At 37.4% G+C, this 23,275-nt stretch overlaps 1 protein-coding gene across 1 annotated transcript in view; it reads right to left on the reverse strand.

Moving 5' to 3' along the window:
* LOC145669992 (uncharacterized) overlaps positions 1-19,222 on the reverse strand; it is a 66,743-nt gene extending 47,521 nt beyond the window's left edge. Inside the window, exon 1 of the mRNA XM_081738334.1 lies at positions 18,820-19,222. The gene's annotated coding sequence lies outside the window, so the exon portion shown is untranslated. The remainder of the gene's footprint in view (positions 1-18,819) is intronic.
* Positions 19,223-23,275: the final 4,053 nt, after the last annotated feature.

Consider the following 23,275-nt stretch of genomic DNA (forward strand, 5'->3'; position numbering starts at 1 on the left):
TAGTTGCCAAAAGTCAACAGTAAACGAGAAAAAGTGGCTAAAATCAATAGCTAAAAATGGCCTGCAATGACTAGATTAAAAAAAAAAAAAAAAACACGCATCCACGCTAAGACAATCTTAAATAAATTTGGTTCCTATAGTAGCATAAAATTAAAGCAAAACTCCCCTAACACAAATAAATATCATCATCATCTTCAGGCTGAGATGATAAGGTTCTTCTGTCTCGATTGTTTGTACCGGGCTGCTTTTGTTTCAACTAGTTGCAAAACTGTGGTTTAAATTTCATATAGAAAATAAGTTTTACCCACGATGTGTCCCATAACTCACTCTTGAAACTGAAGAAAGCGTTTTTGATTCCAACCTGCTACTGACAAGGAAACATCTTATATTGATAGTAGCATTACCCAATCAAACAATACGCAATCAATAAAGAAGTGAAGAAAAGTGAGAAATCCAAAGTTTTACGGGCCGACACCCAGAAACACAGGAGACAGAGAGGAAAGAACAATCTACAATCATGTGAAAATAGCAATACAAAAGATACACAGACACAGAAAACTTCGAAATGATTAAAGTAATCAAAATGACAATTACAACACAATATAGTAAGGAAACATTGTATTCACAGACATACTCAATAACATCATATGTAATGCAGTGTAGCCAACTGAGCACAAAATGAAGTTTTGTTAAATGGCACGGAACACAAATTATAACATCTAGTAAATCTAATTATGAGTAGAACCATACATATTAACTTGTGGTGTACAGTATTGCCAACGTTTGAGGATGGGCCTATATGAATTCCTATATGAATCTTCGATGTAGAAAAGTACATACAGTACACAATCGAAGTGGCTTCTCATACATACTCTCAACCAGCTGCGTCCCTGGGCGAATGTCCCGAATTGATCCCCCCTAGATCCGGCCCCGCATCTAAGTTAATGTAGGATTCCAACTACTACTATGTTGCAGAACGCTCCATCGGAAATCGAACATATGCACCAGCAGCGAGCCTGCGGACCATTTGATCATCCAAGGGCATGGATTATTTTAGCTTATGCGCTGTGTTTTGATACCATTCTGACATTTTCCTTTGGCAAAAATGCTTCGACATTGTGCTTCGTACGTTATTTTTGTACTTCAGTAATGATATTCTTGTTCATGGTCTGATATTTTGGTTTGAACTAGTTCGAATCGTGTACTGTATGTTCTCTTCTACTTCCGAGATTCATATGGGATTTCATATAGGCCTATCTTCAAACGTTGGGAACATTGTACATCACAACTTAATATGTATGGTTCTACTCATAATTAGATTTACTAGATGTTATAAATTGTGTTCCGTGCCATTTAACAAAACTTCATTTTGTGCTCAGTTGGCACCACTGCATTGCATATGATGTTATTGAGTATGTCTGTGGATACAATGTTTCCTTACTATGCTGTTTTGTAAATGTCATTTTGATTACTTTAATCATTTTGAAGTTCTTTCTGTGTCAGTGTATCTTTTGCATTGCTATCTTCACATGATTCTCGATCATTCTTTCCTCTGTATCTCCTGTGTTTCTGGGTGTCGGCCCGTAAAACTTTGGATGTCTCACTTTTCTTCGCTCCTCTATCTATTGCGCATTGTTTGACTGGTCAATGCTACTATTAATATAAGATGTTTCCTTGTGCAGGGGTGCCCACAAGGGGGGGGCTATGACGCAAAGTGCGTCATTGAAATATTTGGGGGGGTTAAAAATCTGTATAAATATGTTTGAGGGAGTGTAAAAATTAATCAAAAAGAAGATTTTTTCATGGAAGTACACCTACGGGTAGACAATTGGGGGGGTGCGTCATGGACATAAGGGGGGGGCACCACGGGAGTCTATTTTTGACTATATTTACTTTGTTGAATACATGCCTCACTTTCGGTTCGAATGTGGAAGCGTTAGTATGAAAGAAAGTCAACGAAACTAATTCTGAAAAATAGACTCTCCTTTATCATCTGTGTACTGATTTACTTCTTGTAAAATTTCTTCAGTTGAAGACTTATGAATTTATGTTCACCACTGATTTTCGATATTATCCTCAAATTCCAAAGTGAAAGCTAAAGCTGTCAGTAAAAAAAAAAAACTGTTACACTGGTTTCAAATTCTCATTGACACTGAAAAGAGAGATTTTCTGAAGGTGTCTATATTATCAGGAAGTCTAGTCTGAATTTCTTTAATGAGGTTTCTACTCAATTTACACTTCTTGCTCGAAGATTTTTCTCAATCTACTGGCAACGTACAGGTTTTGAACTCATTCTTTACCGTGTAACCAAGATATGGGGGGGGGCTCCCGCCAAGTGAACTTTGTGGTGGACAAACACCGTGTGCGTGGGTTTTCTCGGGGTTCTCCCGTTTCCTCCCACTTTCTTCATTCCACCATTTCATTCATTACTCATCATCACCGTCTCCTTTAGCCTAACTGACATAACCGTGGGACGTAAAACTCAAAATTTCATTTCATTTCAAGATATGGGGGGGGGTCAGTATGATCATCAATGCTATATTTTAGGGGTCAATTGTAGCAGTGAGGTTTAGAATGCTACCACTTAGAAAATGAATTAAACTTTAGGATTACTCGGAGAATACATAAAAAAAAGTTACTAAACTCAGAAAATGGCTGAAAGCAAAACATATGGTTAGAAAAGCTACTAGTGTTTTTTTTTTGGGGGGGGGGGGATTTGTGGCTAGCCAGATTCTCAAAATGAGCAGACCTGCCCAGAAAGTGGCTAAATTGGCAATCCTAGACTTCGGTAGTTGTAAAGTTCAAACGGCTTTGGATTTGACACCCTACTGGGATATTCCTCGTTGATTGCTTGATCTGGAGTTTAGCGTTCTGTTCAATACCGAGGCTATATGAGATATGGACCTACAGCTCAACTTGGGATCCAAACCACATAATCTTCCACCGGGAATCGAACCAGGATCTCCCACGCAAGGGATATACCTTGTGTGGCATACATTGTCCAGAATTAATTACATGTAATTGTCCTCTGTAACTGAAGGTGTGCTACATTACAAAACGCATATCAGAATATATCGACAGGCTTTGATGTTTCGTAGATATTGATTTTCGATACATGAATGAGTACATGGCTTCTATGTTTTGTTCATGGTCACTGAAGATTATAAAGGTAGATTATATTGTTCGCGGAACCTGAACGCCCAGAACTCGAAGAACTTGAAATACGAACGAAAAATTGGCGCAAATTTTGCCCCGGAATATGAAAGCTGTCTTGGAATCCGAACACCCAGCACAATTTTCGTGTGTGTTTGTGCGTACATTTTCCCCTTAGCTTGAACCATCCACCCTCTTCATTAGCTCGTTTTCGAAAGCTGAAACTATAGTGAAAGCACCTCGTGTGATTTTTGTTGTTGCGAATCTTATGCTTTAGTAGACCTATTTGTTTTGTGTTATTTCTTTCTATATAATAACTTATTGTGTTAGCAATAGGTTCTAAAATCATCATCACTATCATAGGTATTCTGCCATTATTGGCAGGTCACTTCCCGCAACTGAGAAGCTTTTATGCTCCACGTCTTCCGCTAACCTCTTCGTCTTCACGTTCGATTTTTCTTATTTGATATCATCGATCAATTGTAGCCTTCTTCGCCCTCTTCCTCTCTTTCCTGCCACCATACCTTGTAGGATGTCCCTCATGATACAATTCCTTCTTGGCCAATGCCAGAGCCAGTTTCTTTTCCTTTTTTTTTTTTAAAATAATATTTAAAATTGTTCTAGTCTTCCCCACCATTTCTAACACCTTCAATTGTTTTCCGCTCGACCAACTAATTCTCTTCATTCTTCTTCACATCCACATTTCGAAAGCTCCACTTTTATTTCAAGTATTATTTAAAAAAAAAAAAACTTTTTAAATTAATGTTCAAGATGGCTTAGGGATAGAGCGCTTACCTGTGGTGCGTACGGTTCCTAGTTCGATCCCAACTCCTGCCAAGTGGGATTTGTAATGAACCAACACTGTGTAGCTTTCCTCAAGATTCTTCCGTTTTCTGCCATTTTCTTCATTGGCCCGTCGCTACCATTGTAATTAATTTTCCTTCGCACTGGACTTAAAAAAAAAAAATTCAAAAATGGACACTGTTCTTTAATTGGCGGTATTACTATACGACGAATTTAATACAATTGTCCCAAGTTATCCTGAAGTTTTGACTACTCTTGCTTTATTCCTGACTTTCCCCGTGACTGTGACTTCCACTGAACGGTCATTCTGGGTCTTATGCAGAGTCCTTCTGACGCGTGATTAGTGCCATACTAAAGTGTTCGACTAACATATGTTTCCTGCAGTACATGCCTTTAGTATGACGCTAATCATACGTCAAAACGACTCTGCATAAGGTCCTCTCAGTCTTAAAAAGGATCAAAAGCTATTTAAGGTGTTCAATGACACAGGAGAGAATGAGCAACTTGGGAATGTTGGCAATCAACCATAAGAGGCTTCATTCATTGCAAAGAGAGATTTTGTATAGGAGTTTACGAAGATGAAGTCGAGGGGGAAGGATTTTAAATAAAACGTAAGTATTTGAATCTGTTCCCTAGCAAATAGAACACTGGGAATATTTCATTAAAATGTACTTTTGGAAAAATATTGAATATAGAAGGGGCCCTTTCAAATTTTCTTGCGGGGAGGCCGAATTTCTAGTTCCGGTACTGCATATTATCTATCTATCTATCTACCTACCTTCACCTAGCTAATGGCTCGAGAACACTAAAATCACATAGCCAGGAAAAATTCAATTCTTTCTGTAAGGTATAATATTTAGCTTAATGCATGTAATTTACATTATTTTTGTTTCTTTTACTTCTATATTTATAAATGACGTGACTATTTCAGATGCAATTTAATACAGTGCAAAAATATGATAAAAAGGACGACAATACAATACAATAATTTTCACGTAATTCTGATGCCTGCGAACGAAATTCTTTTCCCTTAATTGTCCTTACATCAATGCAACCAGAACTAATATTGGAAAATAAACTTATTGGGTCTTATGCAGAGTCGTTTTGACGTATGATTAGCGTCATACTAAAGACTTGACAACTTCAGAAAACATATATTAGTAGAACTCTTTAGTATGGCACTAATTACACGTCAGAATGACTCTGCATAAGGCTCATTTAGTTCCACGTTTGCAGGAAAGTGTCGCTTGCGAAAGACTGATCAAAAAATACGATTTGAATTTTACAACCGTACATATGTACGTACCTACAAGGATACTGCAGGATAAATTGAAGAGCAATGAGAGTCACTAATACACTGAATATATACGTAGATGAAGGACAGTGGTGGATGTAGGCATCTTACTGCCCTACGCAATTTACGGCCTATGGCCCCTCGCGCCCATCCATGTTATTACGTCCTGCAGACCGGCTACTTATACGACTGTTATCGGGTTGATTAGGATTTTATAAACTTCGTAACTTTATTAAATGGCGTACTTGACCACATATGTTGTAAGAAATCAAAAGCTATACTCTGAACTCCGGAAAAACACGCGGTTGCTTGGTTCGCCATATGTAAAGGCTGTCGCTGATGACCCTTGATAATTCATAGATATTTAAGTTTTGAGTTTTCAATATTGTTTCGTATATACAGACAGAGACTCAAAAAAGTATTCAATTAGGTGCAGTACTAATGTCAAGCCTCACAGGACAACAGATAAAACTGAACCAGAAGCTTTACATATACATGAACTTATCAGATATGTTGGTACAAACTAATAGAAAACCAACTTATTTAATAGTGGAACAAAACCAGTACAAACAAACAGGAGACAAGATTTGAATATTGAGCTAAAAAGAAGTATTGAACTGCAATATTTGTTCATACAATGTAAGGAGAGGATGACATCCTTAGTATCTGGTTGGGCCGCCTTTCCTCTTGATTATTTCTTGTAACCATCGTGGGGTCGACTTCTATCAATGTTTCTGTTGTTTGTCGCTAACCATCCTCCACTCTTTCAACGAAACCCGGTTGAGGTATTTTTTATTGGAGATATTTTCTATGGTGTTTGCGAATCCACTCTTCGGAAATACACCACACTTTCTTGACGGGATTAGGTATTGTCATCCAGCTGTCGTCATGAACAATATCCATAATTTGGTGCTTAGAGCTGTATGTTTCGGGTCAAAGTCCTGAGTGAAGATATAGTCATCGGAGAGAGCGATTATTTTAACACTGTTGGAGATATAGCACGTGTGATACATGGTATTCAATAAAACACAAATCCCGCACACCATTAGCACTCATACACTTCCACACCATTACTGATCCATCATTTGTTTTGCTGTGAGATCTTTCGTATCTAGTTCACGGTTCTTTCGCGCCCATTGGACTTAAACAGATTGAATTTGCTTTTATCGGTGAATATTACGTACTGTCAAAGTTCATGGGTGCTATTACGGTCAGTCGCTTTCTTCTATTCATCCTGTTGACAAGTTTTTCAATGAGGTGTACAAAAATTGGACTGAGCTTCATGAAGTATATTTCTTATTGTTTGTGTATTTACATGCTTCCCTATTTCCCTTGCCACTTAATTTCTATTTTTTGAGGCATTCGATTTTGGGTTTTTCTCAAGGTGACCAGACGTCCCGTTTTAGCCGGGACAGTCCCTTATTTTCAATCGTTGTCTCGTTTTTTTCTGATTCTCAAACGGGACGCCTAAATATCCCGTTTTTAAGCAAACATGACTCAGGTGTCCCGTAATTATTAATCAAAATATAAATGGTCAATGCTAATTCTACACTCTTCCGTACCAACACTCATTGGGAAGGTTCAGCCGTGCCTAGAACTTCTGAATATTCAAATGAGAATCGAGTGCTCTGTGGTTCAAGTGGAATTCTGAGTGTTGAAGTTAAAAGCATTTTTGGGTAGTACTTAAGTTAGAAACGCTGTGTTATCACTCTTACTCGTGTATTTTGTAAATTGAAAACACTGCTGGGTTCCAAAATGCAATGTGGAAGTCACCCCCCCCCCCCGTCGCCGATTCGTATGCGTCCCGTTTTTGAAAGTAAAAGTTCTGGTCACCTTGGGTTTTCTTCACTTTCCATACTATGTTGCTCGTTTTGTGGAGACGTCAGGTCTACGAGTCAGCCACTTGTACCTTTGATTTTTACACTATTTGCTTTTTTGAATCTGTGTATATTGCTCTTCACTGTGTCGATCGGTCTATTTAGTATTTCTATAAAGGATTTGCCCTGTTGGTTGCATCTCACTGCTATCTTTCTTCCCATTTCAGTTGTTTCCTTGCATTTCGTCTCATTTTTTTGCCTGATGCACCTCCAAATTGATATCTAGTCACAGACCAACGGACACTATTTTACACTGTTCCGAGCACAGTTGCATTCACAACAGGCTAAGAATTTTTTCTACAGTGTGTGTTTTGGTTCTGTTTGCTTGTCTAGGTTGTCTAAATTTTGTTCCTTAGTTGAATATATTAAAAACATGATTTAAGAAGGTTATGCTCTGCTTTGAAAGTATGGAAACTAGTAGCTTCGTGTGATTTCCATTTGTCTTTCCTTTTTTTTCTGAAGTTCTTTCGTTTGTCTCTGCTATATGCACACATTTCTGTTGCGGCTGCCAGAAGTTTAATAACTTTTCGAGCAGGGGCGGATACAGGGGGGCGATCGCCCCCCCCAGAAGAAGAAACTTTCTTATTATATATATATATATATATATATATATATATATATATATATATATATATATATATAAACCCATCCCAAAGTTTGGAGCCCTTAAAAGTAGCAGTATGACAATCCACTGCCCCCCCCCAGAAGTCGGTCCTGGATCCGCCCCTGTTTTTGAGTCACTGTATTTAGTCTTTTTCTTTGAGTATAACGTATAAATGCTCTTCATTGTATTCGTACAATTGTTTTATCAATTTATACTTTTTATGTATGAATCATGTAATAGTAAAACAATGTTTGAGAGTTAAGACTTGGGTTAAATATTGTTGTCCATGGGGCTCATGAAATTTCTCCTCCCCTCTCGATTCTACCTAGGCGCGGTGACTCAGTGGTAGAGCGTTCACCTCCGGTGCTTAGGGTCCCTGGTTCGATCCCAGTTCGCGCCGTGTGGACTTTGTGGTGGACAAACACCGTGCTCGTGGGTTTTCTCGAGGTTCTCCCGTTTCCTCCCACTTTCTTCATTCCACCATTTCACTCATTTCTCATCATCACCGTCTTCTTTAGCCTAACCGGCATAACCGTGGGACGTAAAACTTAAAGATTTCATTTTCATTTTCGATTCTATCTAGATAGTCTCGTAAACGAAACGGGTAGAACTGAGAAATTACACAGGTGAATAATTAGTTTTGCAATATTCTGATACAACATACATGTTTTTATTACAATGCAATCAAAGCATGTAAGCATTCAAAGTACGAAGGACTGTCTACAGCCAGATTCTCGCCAGGTCTTCGATTTCATCGTTACCACGTCTTGTCCTTAGAGGCAAAGAAGTCAGTCACTGCTATTACCTCCTGCTACTTGGTGAAGGATCTTGATTTTAGGAAGTGCGCCATAGGCTGAAACAATTACTAATCTTAAGAGGCAAGGTCAGGACTATATGCCAGGTGTGGCATCAGTTCGATGCTATCAAGTTCCTGAAGTAGTTGCGTTTTTCAACCCGAGTGTGGTTTGGCGTTATCCTGTTGCAGCAGGGCACACTTTCGGTTCATAACTCAAGATATTTTTGGCGTAGTGCAGTATGCATCCAAACTGTTGAAAATAAAGGTCAGTATTGCTGGTATGACCGTTAGGAAGGAATTCGAAACGCCTTCGTAGTTCCACCACACATAAAACATGACTTTATGCTTGAATTGGTCTTGTTTGACGACCGATTCTGGAATTGGTCCTTGCTCAACTAATGTTTTTGCACATTAGGATCTCGGAAAAACACCCACTTTTCGTCGCATGTGGCGATCCGTTTCAGATAAGGTACACCACGTGGATTTTACAGCAGTTGTCGCTACAAATCCATTTTCCTCTGGGACTGTGCTGGACTCATGTGGCACAATGTGGCAAGTCCTGATATTTTCCCCGAATTTGTGAAGGTATGTAGTACAGTGTACTGTGCCATGCTGAGGTGATTTGACACTCATTGTGTGATGGTTGATGGATTTTCCTCAATGGCATGTCGTATGACCTCAGACTCTGTTACCCTAGGGCGGCAGGGCTTTGGCTGATCTACATTTTTACAATCTGCACGAAAAATTTCTGGAACTAACGAGTTGCTGTCTGCAGCTCCCTTTCGCATACCAAATGATTTGGGTTGCTGCTATAGCATTATGCCTGAGTTCGAACTCAATGCAGTAACAGTTCACGTATCAGCAATGGTTGAGCACTCATTGTTACTGCCACTAAAACCTGACTGAAGATACTGACAAAGTGGTGTCCTCTGAGCTAAATAGGTGGTGTCCTTTTGCCACACTACCTTTTGCGTAAGTACTGACTTTGTACTTACGATTGATAATGGTGTATACGCGCCCCTGATGTTTGAGGTGTGGAAATATTGCAAGATTATGACTCATCCTTGCACTACAGGCATGTTCGTACACACAGATTTGTTTTAGGTATACGCAGTGGCGTATTTAGTATCTTGTTTCGGGGGGCTTGAAAACCAGTAAGACGCATTTGTGTTGTACGCATAATGCCAAAAAATAATAATGAAATAATTTCGGGGAGGGCTTGAGCCCGATAGTCACCCCCTAAATACACCACTAGGTATACCTCAATATAGTAGAACGTATTTTTTAAATGTTTTACAGCTGTTATTATTCTTGGCACCTTTATTTACACTGGCTGATACCGAGCCAATTTAATCATTGCCTTAATAAGAAATAACAATAATAATAATATTATACTGACAAAGTTAAAACTGAAGATATTCCGAAGTAGTTTAAAACCTACCAAACCAGTTGCCGAGTTTAGTCTACTTGACCAGAGACAATGGCCGTTAAAAAAACAAGTTTATAAAACCTTGACATAGTCTGCATAGGAATTTCTTTCATTCTTGGTATTATGAATCCCATTTTTCTCTTTAACCTTACACTACTTGTTGCAATTATGAAGTATTGTATGATAACGTTCAAGGGACAAGATGAAGAATTATTTATTTTCTCCCCCGCTTTTTGCAATGCAGTCAAATTGGAGCAAAAATAGGCGAAGAGAAAAGCGAAGGGAAAAAGTGGAACTTCAGGTCGCAAAATATTAGACCGTATATCATAGGATGAAAACACCAAAGATGGTGACAGTCACTCGTGCGGAAAATATAAAACAAGCTATGAGTTACTGTATAGGATTGTATATTACAAAAATAGTTTAAAAATTAGTAAATAAATATCCAATTAACTAAATCTATAGTAACTGCTATACGGACAACTAAACATTTTTTCCAGGAGTAAATTTTAGTTCAAACGACTAAATAATATACTTACAAATTAGCCAGCAACGACCCGTTCATATAACCCTCTATGTCATCCCACTTCTTCCCCAACCACGAGATAAATACCTAGGGGCCCTGCACTGGGTCGCGGTTTTCTCTAAGCGCAACATATCGAAACTACAGCTAGACAATATAACAGAAAACCACCAGCGCTACATGCTCTCTACCCATTGAGATAATACAAAGAACTAGAGATGACTTGATGCGAGATCTTTGATAGTATCGAACTCGCACATATCGGATCGATCCGCCATATTGGAAGAGGATAAAGAGATGTTTTTCACGTAAGGCTCCATAGTAACTTGTCTGTTTTATTGCTGATTGTCTGTGCTCCTAGAAAAAATATACGACGAAAAAAGTCAAAGTCTTTGGAATTTCATATTTTGTCAAGGTAAGCCGTTTTCTTTCTTCTTTTACCCTGTAACAGTCAATAATATAATATCGTTGTGATCTTGTAATAACATGAAGTGAATAGGCATATGTATTGTATTTACACTATCAAAAGGCTTGTAAAGACTACTACCTAGAGAATTGTCAAACTATTATTAAGAATGCTTATTTATTAAACTACAGCGTGGTCCGGAAGTGGGCGTACTCCAAATTACTTCATCGAAGACAATGTTAATGGACATTCTTACCTGGAGATGCTTAACGAGTGGTTGGTGCTTTAACTGGAAGAAAATGGTATCAAAGACACTGTTGTGATACAGCAAGATGGCGCACCAGCGCAATTCGCGATTCACGTGCGCAATTACCTGAATCAGACGTTTCCTGGCCGCTGGATTGGAAGAGGCTGTGCATCTTCATCAGCTCCCCTTGCCTGGCCTTCAAGAAGTCCCGATCTGAGAACACCAGACAATGCTCTTTGAGGTTTCATAAAGCAACAAGCAGAAAACATTCGATATCACACAACGCAGTAATTACGAGCAGTTGTGGAACACGTCTTCACCCTCGTGACTACGGAGTATCTCCGGAAAACACCTGCGAGAACTTGGCGCAGAATTCAGCTGTGTTACGACATGGATGGTGATCATATCGATGTTTATGGCTCTTAAAATTATTAAGACTTTAAGGTAACTGTGTGCAGACATTACTATAACTAACACCATACTGTTGAAACTAAAGGGAGGATACGCCCACTTCCGTACCACGCTGTATAGGTTTATGAGTTGTTGGAAATGTTGCCAAAATTATGTAACGTACAAGTGTTCTGTAACACCTTGGCAAGGCAACTATTTGATTGTGGGGGGTTTAGGGGGGAGTAGGAACAATAGGCCTATCTCTCATACAAATCGGACGTTATTTAGCGATATTCTGTACAAAAAAGTATATTCGTAAATGGGTTTACGTTCACTTTAACAGACGGTTCTACCAAATTGGAAATTCATATTTCGTATACGTATAGTATATAATTATTTTTGATTGTACAATTTGTTAGTTAAAAAAATCACAGACGCTATGATTTACCTTTAAAAATAATAATTTCCGATTTAGTGTTGTAATTTGAGCAGATAATGTAAATGGTAATAGCATTTGGTATTGTTCAAAATCTACGGTAATTTTTAGGCACTTGTTCCAAGTTTGCCTTCCACAGATTTTCTTAACTTCCACTTCGCTTACATCGCATCATTGGACAGATTAAGCTTAGTTAAATACTACAAGAGCAGAGTGTTTAAAAACATGACAATAGGCCACAATATTTGGCAGAGGTATAGATAATTAGCCCACCATATGTTTACCATTAGTAAGTGTAGTATTTTCCAAAAGGCACAAGGACCAAAATGTTACTAATTGGCAAGTTTTTGCAAGGTTATTGTGAAGTTCCTTCCTGCACTTCTCATATGCAGCGTTGCCTATGGCTTCGTATTACAAATTAGAGAGCTCCCAACTGGAGGGTCCCCATTATTTATACACTGACTGAAACTTGCGGAATATGCCATCTTGGGAGAGGATATATCGAATCGAACGCTACAATCGAGAGCACACTCAAATCAACACTGCGACACAAGGAAGGGCATCTCTAGTACTTTATACTATCTCAATGTCTCTTCCCAATCTTATTGTCCAAAATTCCACGAAATCTGCCTACAAATATACTATACCTACATGTGGCTTCTTAGAACTTTCGTTATGTACATTTATCCCTCAGGTCCTTAGCCAGAACACTAAAACACGGAGCAGAGATAATGGACAGAAAGAGTAACAAACGAAGATGTTTTAAAACGGATAGGAGAGAAGAGAATGCTTTTAGCCAGTATTCTTCGTAGGAAGGCCAATTGGATTGGACACATCTTTTGAAGAAATTGTCTTCTTCATACCGCCATAGAAGGAAGGATGGAAGGAAAGCGGGGAATAGGAAGAACACAAGTGATCGACAAGTTGAAAAATAGAAGAAAATATTGGGAGTTAAAAGAGGAAGCTGAAGATGGAGAAACGTGAAAGAAACATTTGCAGGCCCAAACAAAGTTAAAATAAATAAAAAAAAGACTCATTAGTCCCAGAACCTACCACCAGGTAGAATACTTAAATAATAATAATAATAATAATAATAATAATAATAATAATAATAATAATAATAATAATAATAATAATAACAACAACTTCTTACATTCTTGGCTACTTTTGAATACAAGAAATGTCCCTCTTACCTCTATTAAAATGAGAATTTTGAAAAACTCTGGCATGTATTATTGAGGAGTTTCTATACCGAGTTTTGTCTTGACTTGAAGGTTTGTTAGATACTAAACTTCTTAAATAAATTTTACTCCCCTTCGGATACGCATATTTTATGATAAAAGAAAAACAGGTCATGATAGATTATGGCTATATCAAAAACTTCATTTTAAAGCTTTCAACCAATTTCCCACTTTGTGACGACAACAAACAAGATGACCAAGTTTTATTTGCATAGATGGAGCCACACCTAATGTTTGTTCTGCTCTTCGTAACTTCAAAATCTAAGGCATATTATAAAATTTAAAGTGACTATGTTTGTGACTCCTAATCTCTTGAAATTCCCGATATATCTCGATCAAACCTTCAACATAGGTAAGGTTCGGGCCTGGGAGTGTTTTTATCTATTCAGTTTGATGGTGTAACTTAGGGGAGGAGGACGATATAAAAAAATAAATAAAACTTAATAGGCCTTATGCAGAGTCGTTCTGACGCGTGATTAGTGCCATACTAAATAGTTCGACTAACATTTCCTGCAGTAGTCAGGCTTTAGTATGACGCTAATCATGCTTCAAAACGACTCTGCATAAGGCGGAATAATTCTTGAACCAAAGGACCAATCTCGATCACATTTTCAACATAGTTGAGGTTCGTGCCTGGGATGTTTTTATCGTTTCACTTTGATGGAGCAACATAGGGGAGGGGAAGATATACAAAAATCAATGTAAACAAAAATAAAAGTGACTGATCGTGAGTTAATAACTGTTCAACCACCAGACCGATCTGAATCAAATTTTCAACATGGATGACGTTTGAGTTTGGGATTTTTTTTTTTTTTTTAAATCATTTCACTTCGATGATAGAGCTTAGAGGAGGGAGATATATGAAAATGAATAAAACTTAACTCTTGAACCACACAAGCGATCTCGATCAAATTTTCAACATAAATGAGATTCGGACCTGGAAAGTTTTTTTAAAAATCATTTTACTTTGACGGTGCAACGTAGGTGAGAGGGAGATATATGTAAAATAAATCTATTATATAAAAGAGAACGCACAAATCCTTTGTTACCTCATCACGCTAATACGGCTGAACCAATTTCTTTTATTTTTGGGGGGTTATTAGGATTTGGACCCTAGATGGTTTTTATCATATCACTTTAATTTTTAATTACCAGTGTCTTGAGATAATTGACCATTCAAGTGTCCATAACGTACAAATCCTTTGTTAGCTCATCATAGGTAAAAATAAACGTATTTATATGCAACCCGCATGACCGTGTCACTCGGCGGGTTAACATAAATGACAGGCGATATAATGTTAACATTTACTGCAATCTACTATGGTTTTTATCATATCACTTGAAAGCGAAAACTTCCGGGGTGACCGCAGCGAAGCGGGGCGGGTTAACATAAATGACAGGCGATATAATGTTAACATTTAATGCAATCTTCTATGGTTTTTATCATATCACTTGAAAGCGAAAAAGTAAAAATTATCTAAGTAACAAAGTTTATTGCGTTCCGGGGTGACCGCAGCGAAGCGGGGTGAACGCTGCTAGTAAATAAATAAAAAATAGAAAAGAGTGTTCTTGTGACTTCATCACTCTTAAACCATCTGATCGATCTCAATCAAATTTTCAACATAGATAAGGTTCGGACCAGAAATAGTTTTTGTCATATCACTTTGGCGGTAAAACTTAGGGGAGGGAGGGAAGAGAGAGGCCTTTAAAAATGATCGAAAATGACCAATGTTAGTGTCAAATCTATAGTTTTCAGGGTCGCTGAGATGAACAGTGACATTTCCGATGTTGTTTAAATCCAAATTAAGTCTTGCAACTTGGAGGAAAGGGGAGGGGAGATATATATAAAAATGATCAAAAATTAGGAATATTAGTGTCGAATCCATAGTTTTTGGGGTCGTTGAGTTGAACAGTGACACCTCCGATCCCGTTTACGTCCAAATTCAACCTCGTAACTTGTGGGAGGGGGAAATACATAAAAATGATCAAAAATGACCAGTGTTGAATCGATAGTTTTCGGGGTGGCTAAAGAGTGACACTTCCGATCCTGTTTAAATCCAAATTCAGCATCGCAAATTGGTCGAATTGGAGGAGGGAGATATATAGGTGTCGTTTACTCGATATATATATAAAATTATCGAAGATGACCAATATCAGTGTCGAATCTATGGTTTTTGAGGTCGCTGAGATGAACAGTCACACTTCTGATGCCGTGCTCCACAACATGGGGGACAGTAGGGTGAAGATGTATAAAAATTATCGAAAATAACTAATATTAGTGCCAAATCCATAGTTTTCGGGGTTGCTGTAATGAACAAGGAGGAGGAAGATGGGAAAGAAATATAAAAATGATCGAATAAAAATAACCGATATCAGAGAGCGCTTTAGTAGTAGTAAAAAAGTGAGTGACTAACGGAACACATTACTGTTTTTTTTTTTTAATTATTTTAACCCGGCAAAGCGGGTAATTGATGCTAGTAAATACTAACACCTCACAAAATTATATACTTCAAAGGGAACAAGCCTCCGAACCCCACGACCAAAACCTACTAGGATCTTAAAATAACGAAGAAAAGAATTAGAAATAAATACCTGACATTTTAGTGCGGTAAATATAGTTGGACAGCGGCAGCTTGATTCTCTCAAATATTAGGTCTATAACTAGAACAAAATTGTCTAGTCCAGAAATAATAGCAGAACTGCATCACTACTTCTCCTAAACCAAATGTACAGATCAAACTTTGGCCTATGTTTAGCAGAAAGGATCCAGCTCTTTTCTCTCTCTAAAAAAAAGTTACAATTTTGGTAATTTCTGTTCACATTTGGTTAGTTTAGGGTAAGTTAGGTTCGTTTGGTTTATGTTATATTAGTGTAGGGGTTCCGCATAATTTTACAAAAAATGATAGAATTTCGCTTATTTCTACTAATATTAGGTTAGTTCAGGTTAGCTTAGGTTAATTTATGTTAAGTTGGTTAGATTTAGTTACGTTATGTTACATCTAAGTACTTGCATCATTCATTTCTCCTGTAAATTTTGTGTTTTTACGTGCTTCTGGACCCCTTGTACTAAACATACTCCCAAACTTTTTCTCGAATGGCACCAAACGTTATCAATATTTTGTGTATGCCCCAGTAATAGAATTGACAAAAGTAAAGGAGTGGTTCACAATTAAATGTCTCCACTGACTACTACGAGCGAATAACAACTGAGAGAGAGTGTTACCTTCATTGACACATACTAATGTTGACAACCAATATAAATTCAAATTTCTAATTTGTTCATTACCAAAAGGAATATCTAACACATTAGGCATATTCCGCCACGAAAATAGCTTAATACATAGCAGAAAGCAACACACGCGAAATGCGCCTGTAACAACGAAGGATAGCACATGGGATCAAATCATAAGCAATATCACGTGAAGAACACTGTCAACAACACTAGACGTCAAGTCATTCATACCCAAACTTAGCACTCAGAGAAGCAACAACCATCAACAGTAAGTCACCATGTGATTCGATGCCAATAACGAACCTAAAAGAAAAGATACTCGTACGTTCCCAAAACCGGAACTAAAAGATTGAAATAACTGAAATGACGAAAGCAAGAACTTGCCCTAAATCCAAATATAATTTTCTAAAAATGTCTCATCAGAGAAATAGGCTATAGAAATCCAAAATTATGACATTTATTTGAATATTGTGAAGAAAGGCTTTGCTGTTGATTAATTGGAGTTGAACATACCTTTCTCCTAAGAAAATGGAGTCCGGGATTGAGCGAGACAGTCACTTTCCCTCGATATTCTGCTCCGGAAAGAATCTTGCTTCCGGTGCAAATACTTATATTTATTGACATAATTCGAAACAGTGATGTGAAGAACTTTGGCCAGTCTATTAATGGCATCCTCCTATTACTCACTTGGAAAGACTGAGGCAAAAGTGTACGTATTTGCAAAACCTAAAACAAGAAACTTCGGCCACTGCATTCAAATCATGATAGTTGTTTATACTGGAAATACTTGATAGTAGTGACACCTGGAAAGCTTGGGAGGAAGTCATTCTTGACGTGCATCTGACTGAGGAAAATCAGTGGCAATCTCCATAATGAAATACAGTGGCGTTTAGGGGGCTAGAGGAATCAAGCCCTCCTTCCCAAATAAATTTGTTAGTTTTTCGCATTCCACGTATAACAATAATCCTTCTTACCATTTCTAAGAATTTCATTGACTTTCCATTTTCTTATGCTCTTTGTTCAGAAATAATACTGTATTTGTCAAATTTCATTCCATGTAAGAATTGTTTGCTTTTTTCTTTCTTTCGTCTATTCTAATCTTCTGTTTCTTTTTCTCAGTTGTTACTTTCTTTCGTTTCTCCTATCGTACTTTCGACCGTTGTTAGTTGAGATTCAAGTCGGCCGTCGTTAGTAACACCAGACGAACTGATAAGCGAAACTGGTGTTCCACACCAACTTCAGTTATTATAGCAAAGGAATATTTACATCGTTTAGTTCTAAAGAAAGGTAAATGTTTGAATTAAAGGAAACCAAGAGAAGGAAATAAATAGACCAGGAAATTGAGTTGATTTTGAGTTTAACGCCCGAGCGAGGTTATATGAGACGGGACCTACTGATTAACGTGGAATCCGAACCACATAAGCTCCTGCCGGGAATCGAACCCGGGGCTCCCACGCCAAAGGCGCACACGCTAACCGTTTAGCCACGGACTAGCTCTGCCCAGGAAATTAGGTTGGCCAAGATAATGCTTCCTAAAGTTAGATTTGTTGCTAAATTTTTGTATATCATATCACATAAGATTCACCAGTCTGCAATTCTTGTCACTAAAACTGCAGTCAGCATATTTTAGCTTCAACTTGTCATAACATTTTCTTTCAGGTAAAAACATACACAGATTAAACATAATATTTCCATTTTTTTTTGGGGGGGGGGGTTGTTTAATAAAATCAGTTAAGTTGAAATAAGATTACAAACAGACTATTCAACGTGCGTTTGCAGAAGCTTTATTTCAGATTTGCCCACGAGGTAAGATCCTCCACCAATATACGAGTTTCACGCTTTTCCCTAGTACATTAGCAGACAATCAATTAAAATACCTAGGTATATTTAATTCTCAAACTCAGGCGGGCTAGCCCCCTGATTCCACGTGTTGTCATAGCGTCTTCCCCGAAGAAAAAATCCTAAATACGCCACTGATAATATCGGTCACGGGATCGGAACTAGAGATTTAATGATCTCAATCACGAAGTGAGCCAATTTCCAATAATTCGAACATGTTATACACATAGTTCGCGGCCAGTTGTGTTGTCTTAACTACACCACTGTGTGGATGTTTACTTAACATACATCATGAAGGTCGCTTCATTTTCCTGTTATAAATGTCCTGCATCTATTACTGCGGAACGGGAGTTTGATACACTGCTACGATAGTATCGGTACGAAACATTTAGAGCTACTAGAACTTTTTTTTTCTTTACCACAAATCTTATACCTACAAGCGACAATAGTAAGAATACTGTCATTTACAAAAATCGTCAAAGAAAATACGTTACAATTCATACTTTAAACCCCACTAGTTGGAGATAATGCTAGATAGTGCTACGTACCTGCTACGAAACAATCATTAATTTTCTCTCGTCCATTTAACTTGGCTATCACAGAAACTGAGGTGCACACTTGAAAATCACTAAACGTCGTGTGTTACTAGTATTTTCTGGTTTCGAGTGAAAACACGTTAACAGCAGCGCCAACACTAACTTCCTTTTTCACTACCACTTCGCAATTGTCTGTCTATTCACAAAAGGCGATACGAATAGCTAGTGTTTTGTTTGTATCCGGCATGCAGCTTATCATAATCTCCGTTAGACTTGTTTTCCACGCTGCCGTGTTTAATAGTATGTGACAATTGCAGTACGTTTTCGTTCGAACGTACTGATTACTTGTTCCACCTGGTAGTGTGCTTCTATGAACTAACGAAGGAATCAATACCTTTTATTTAGTCTACATAAACAACATATGATGGTTATGCAATCAATGAAAAATTACGTGCAAATGTTTGTATATAGGGCACCAGGTTTTACTGACTGATATTAATAATCCATAATTAATACCACTTTTAAATGCTCGCTTATCTGAGCAAACAAAAAGGCGCCAAATAGTTGGAAAGAAAACTAAAGAATAAAAAGTGTTTGTGAGTATTTCAAGGCCTCTTTGGTACGTAACAAATCAAAAATGTCTTTGTGGTGGACGAACACCGTGCTCGTGGGTTTTCTCGGGGTTCTCCCGTTTCCTCCCACTTTCTTCATTCCACCATTTCACTCATCTCTCATGATCACCGTCTCCTTTAGCCTAACCGGCATAACCGTGGGACGTAAAACTTAAAGATTTCATTTCATTTCAAATCAAAAATGTGTTTGTTGTCTTGGTTCGAAAGCGCGAACATATAAATCGGAGTGGAGAGCACAATTTTAATTTATTAGTGGTGAATTAATGGGACAAATAATACGCATCTGGTAAAGGGGAGCCAAGTCCGTAGCTAGGGGGTGATCAGAGGCTCAGCCCCCCTGAAACTTTCAGTTGTTTTGGTGTTAAAACACCATATTAAACGATTAGCAATTTCCAACTTCCTAAGAATTCTGTCCCAGGGCCGGCCCTAGGCAATTTGCCACACACCCCTTTGTCAAGAAAGCACAAATCTTAAAATCCACGATTTTAACTATGCTACCCCATCATGAACAACGAAGGAGAGGAAAAGTGCACTAGCACTCAGAAAGGCCTTAATAGTACAAATCAGAGTTGGCGTGGGTCAATGAAAACTTGACTCACGACCCACTGGCCCACCACCCACTCTGACCCAAGACCCACCGTGACCCACCAAGACCCACTATGACCCACCACCCACCATGAACCACTCTCATCCACTTTGACCTACTTTGACCACTCTCACCAAAATCCATCGTCATCAACTCTGAACACGATCCACGGCCTCTTTTGAACTGACTAAAGAGTTTACACTTGTAATAAAACAAGACTGTGAAATTATCACTAATCGGAGTTTGAATTTCTAGTCAATCGCTCAAGCACCACTCTGTTATAATAACGGTGGATCTGACCTTTACGATATAAAATGGTAAAGTGTTTGTCAGTGAGGAAATTGAAACAGTTTGAGGTGGGGAGAAATTAGTGTGTGCCTAAAATATACTTGTACTAAGAGAGTATTCTTGTAAGTGTTAATTTCTGAACGCATTCCACAAGAAACATCTATTCGCAGGAAAATACCCCTGTACAATATGGAAAAGGTTATGGTTTCTCAGTTCACAGTATTTTTCTCACAAAAGACTTGAAAAATCAGTTGTTCATGGGGTATAAACGTGCTCGGGTACCCTATGTGAGAGCATCTTTATAAAGTATGTTCATAATTGTAATTTGTGTAATCACTAAAACACCACATTAAATTTAAGTTACAAATATGCATAATTGCAATTATTATGAATATTTATTCCAAAGTAGTTTACCTAAAGCAAAGAAGAGACTTACTAAAAAGTAGGTACAAAGTTGAATAACACAAATAAGCCATTAGTAATACAATTATACATTTTCCGTAACTCGTAATTTTCCACCTTAAAAAAAAAAAAATCTGAAATCGGATTTATTTCCTGTTGGTAACTTTTTGGCGGTAAATCATCCGCAGTGGAATGATGTCCATCCTTCAGACAATAAATAACTAGCTCGTCTACTTTGAGCTTGTCTGGCGTTTGGCCATTAACATTGATGAACAACAAGTTAGACAATGTTTGAGCACTTAATCTATTTCTAATATCAGTCATCTGTAAATTAATAAGGAGAAATCCCCGTTCGTACTCTGTCGTGGAAATTGATAATACTTCTATCCGATTTCTGCAACTTCTCATCGACAATCTACTTGTTAGACTTAAGTCTGATAACGATTTTTCTTGGTAAGTTTTGAAACACTCAGTAGTGAAGAAGTATCTCTCTCTATCACCATATAACATCTTTTCCATATCAACCATGTCAGTTGGCAATATCGACCCATGTAGAACAGAAACCTCATCTACCACGCCTTTGATAGGGAATCTTGTGAATAAATTATCAATTAAAGCCTGATAAACTGATTTTTCTTATTTGTTTATAAATTTAATTTTTGTAATTACACATGAAGGTTCGATGCCATTACCAAGTTCCCTTCCCCGGCTAGAAAGCGAAAGCGAACGAGGTTTCTGGAAAGTATTCAGTGGTGAATGGGAATTTCCCTCCTTCTTCAACTTCAATTACCACACTGCTGTTTGCCATGTGCCAAATTACGATGAATTTCAATTAAATTATCATAATATAATTATTTCCTTGTTGAATTATCAATACTTTTCAGTGGAAAAAAGAATGAAATTTGAAAGTTCAAAATCAAGGTAAGTAGACCAACGTAAAGGGAAAAAAAGTGTAAAATTTTCCATACAATTATGCGTACAATCTAAACTTCAAATTTCCGTGTAATTAAGCTTACAGTACAAATTTTATGCCTGTTTTTCTCACAACTTTATGGGTTGATTGCCCTGTGCTGTGAGCGCCCCATATAATAAACATAAGCTTGGAGCCAAGCACTGTATTTTTTGTTTCTGATTTCTTCTTAAATAACATCGATCGTTTTCAATCATTTTTACAAACCAACTCACTACCAATTTTCCATATATAGAAGGTGTCCCTCCCCCAAATAAGGGAGAATTTTAAATAATGCTAGGACACATTCTGTTTATTTTCAATAAAGAGTTAATACACTGAATTTCAGCTCCGTAAGTTTAACGGCTTGCGAAATACTCATTTTTTTTTCGCAAAAATTCGGATCCTCACTACCTCCTTAGGATATTATGCATTATAATAAAAGCAATATAACATCCCTTTTGGATTAAGGCATAACTATATACCAAAAGTAATTTCATTTGATTTTGCAATTTGACCGTGATGATCAGGTACACATAGTTACATTCAATTTTTTATAAATAATTTATGTATTACAGTGATTCAAAAATGTATTTTTTTTCCAGTAGTTAGCTCCTCTAAAAACCCACACGTCTCGAAAGCCAAGTTATAGTGTAAGTCCTATTGCTGTTATTACTATTAAAAATATCAATATCCAAAAGTGCCTGAAGTTCTTTTTTCACTTGGTTAGATATACTTACCTCAGGTAAGTAGACAGAAACAAGTGGAAAAGAAAGGGAAATGAAGGTCTTGAAAGTAAAACAGTGACAAGTTTACCAGTCTTCAGAAGATACTCTCTAGAATGCAGTGAGCAGAGAGGGTCGGTAGATCATACTGAATCGGTGGGTTGCAGTGGGTCATGGTGGGTGGTGGGTCGCAGTGGGTCACATGCTGTTGACCCACGACCCACTCCATCTCTGGTACAAATACAACCTCGTTATGTCTGTTTATCTGTTCTTTAAGTGATAATTTATTATGTTAGTGAAAGATAAAGCAAACACACCTGCAGAGGAAAGATGGTAATCTTTATATATATATATATATATATATATATATATATATATATATATATATATATATATATATATATATATATATATATATATAAAATTCAATATCAGCTTCAATCACAATATATCAGTTTGCAATTCCAGTGCAACTATGTTATCTTTTTTATCTTTATTTCTTCAGTTTCCTTCTACATCTGTTAAAAAATTAAAAAAAAAAAATGTCTACCTTCAATGATGAGGAACTTGTTTGTGACAAACACAAGACTGACTAAATGGAACAGGTGTTCGCTACTGTTCAAGAATTGAGTTATTATATTTGACAACAATCAAGGATTTCATGCTGGGATTTGTTTCACCACTTACTTCAGCACTGTCCATATGACTAATGTGACCTAAATATGATTTATGAATGTAGTATTCAAATAGAAGATCAGACCATCGTCTTGAAGTCTGTTTCCAACAACAAATATTTATTTTAAATAATATAGTTATGACAGATTTTGCCGCCCCTCGAAACTTTCTGCTCTGTGAAAATGCACGTGTTGCCCATGTGGTAGAGTCG

This window comes from Thermobia domestica, chromosome 2 (assembly GCF_964235325.1).
Source record: "Thermobia domestica chromosome 2, izTheDome1.hap1.1, whole genome shotgun sequence".
NCBI lineage: Eukaryota > Metazoa > Arthropoda > Insecta > Zygentoma > Lepismatidae > Thermobia > Thermobia domestica.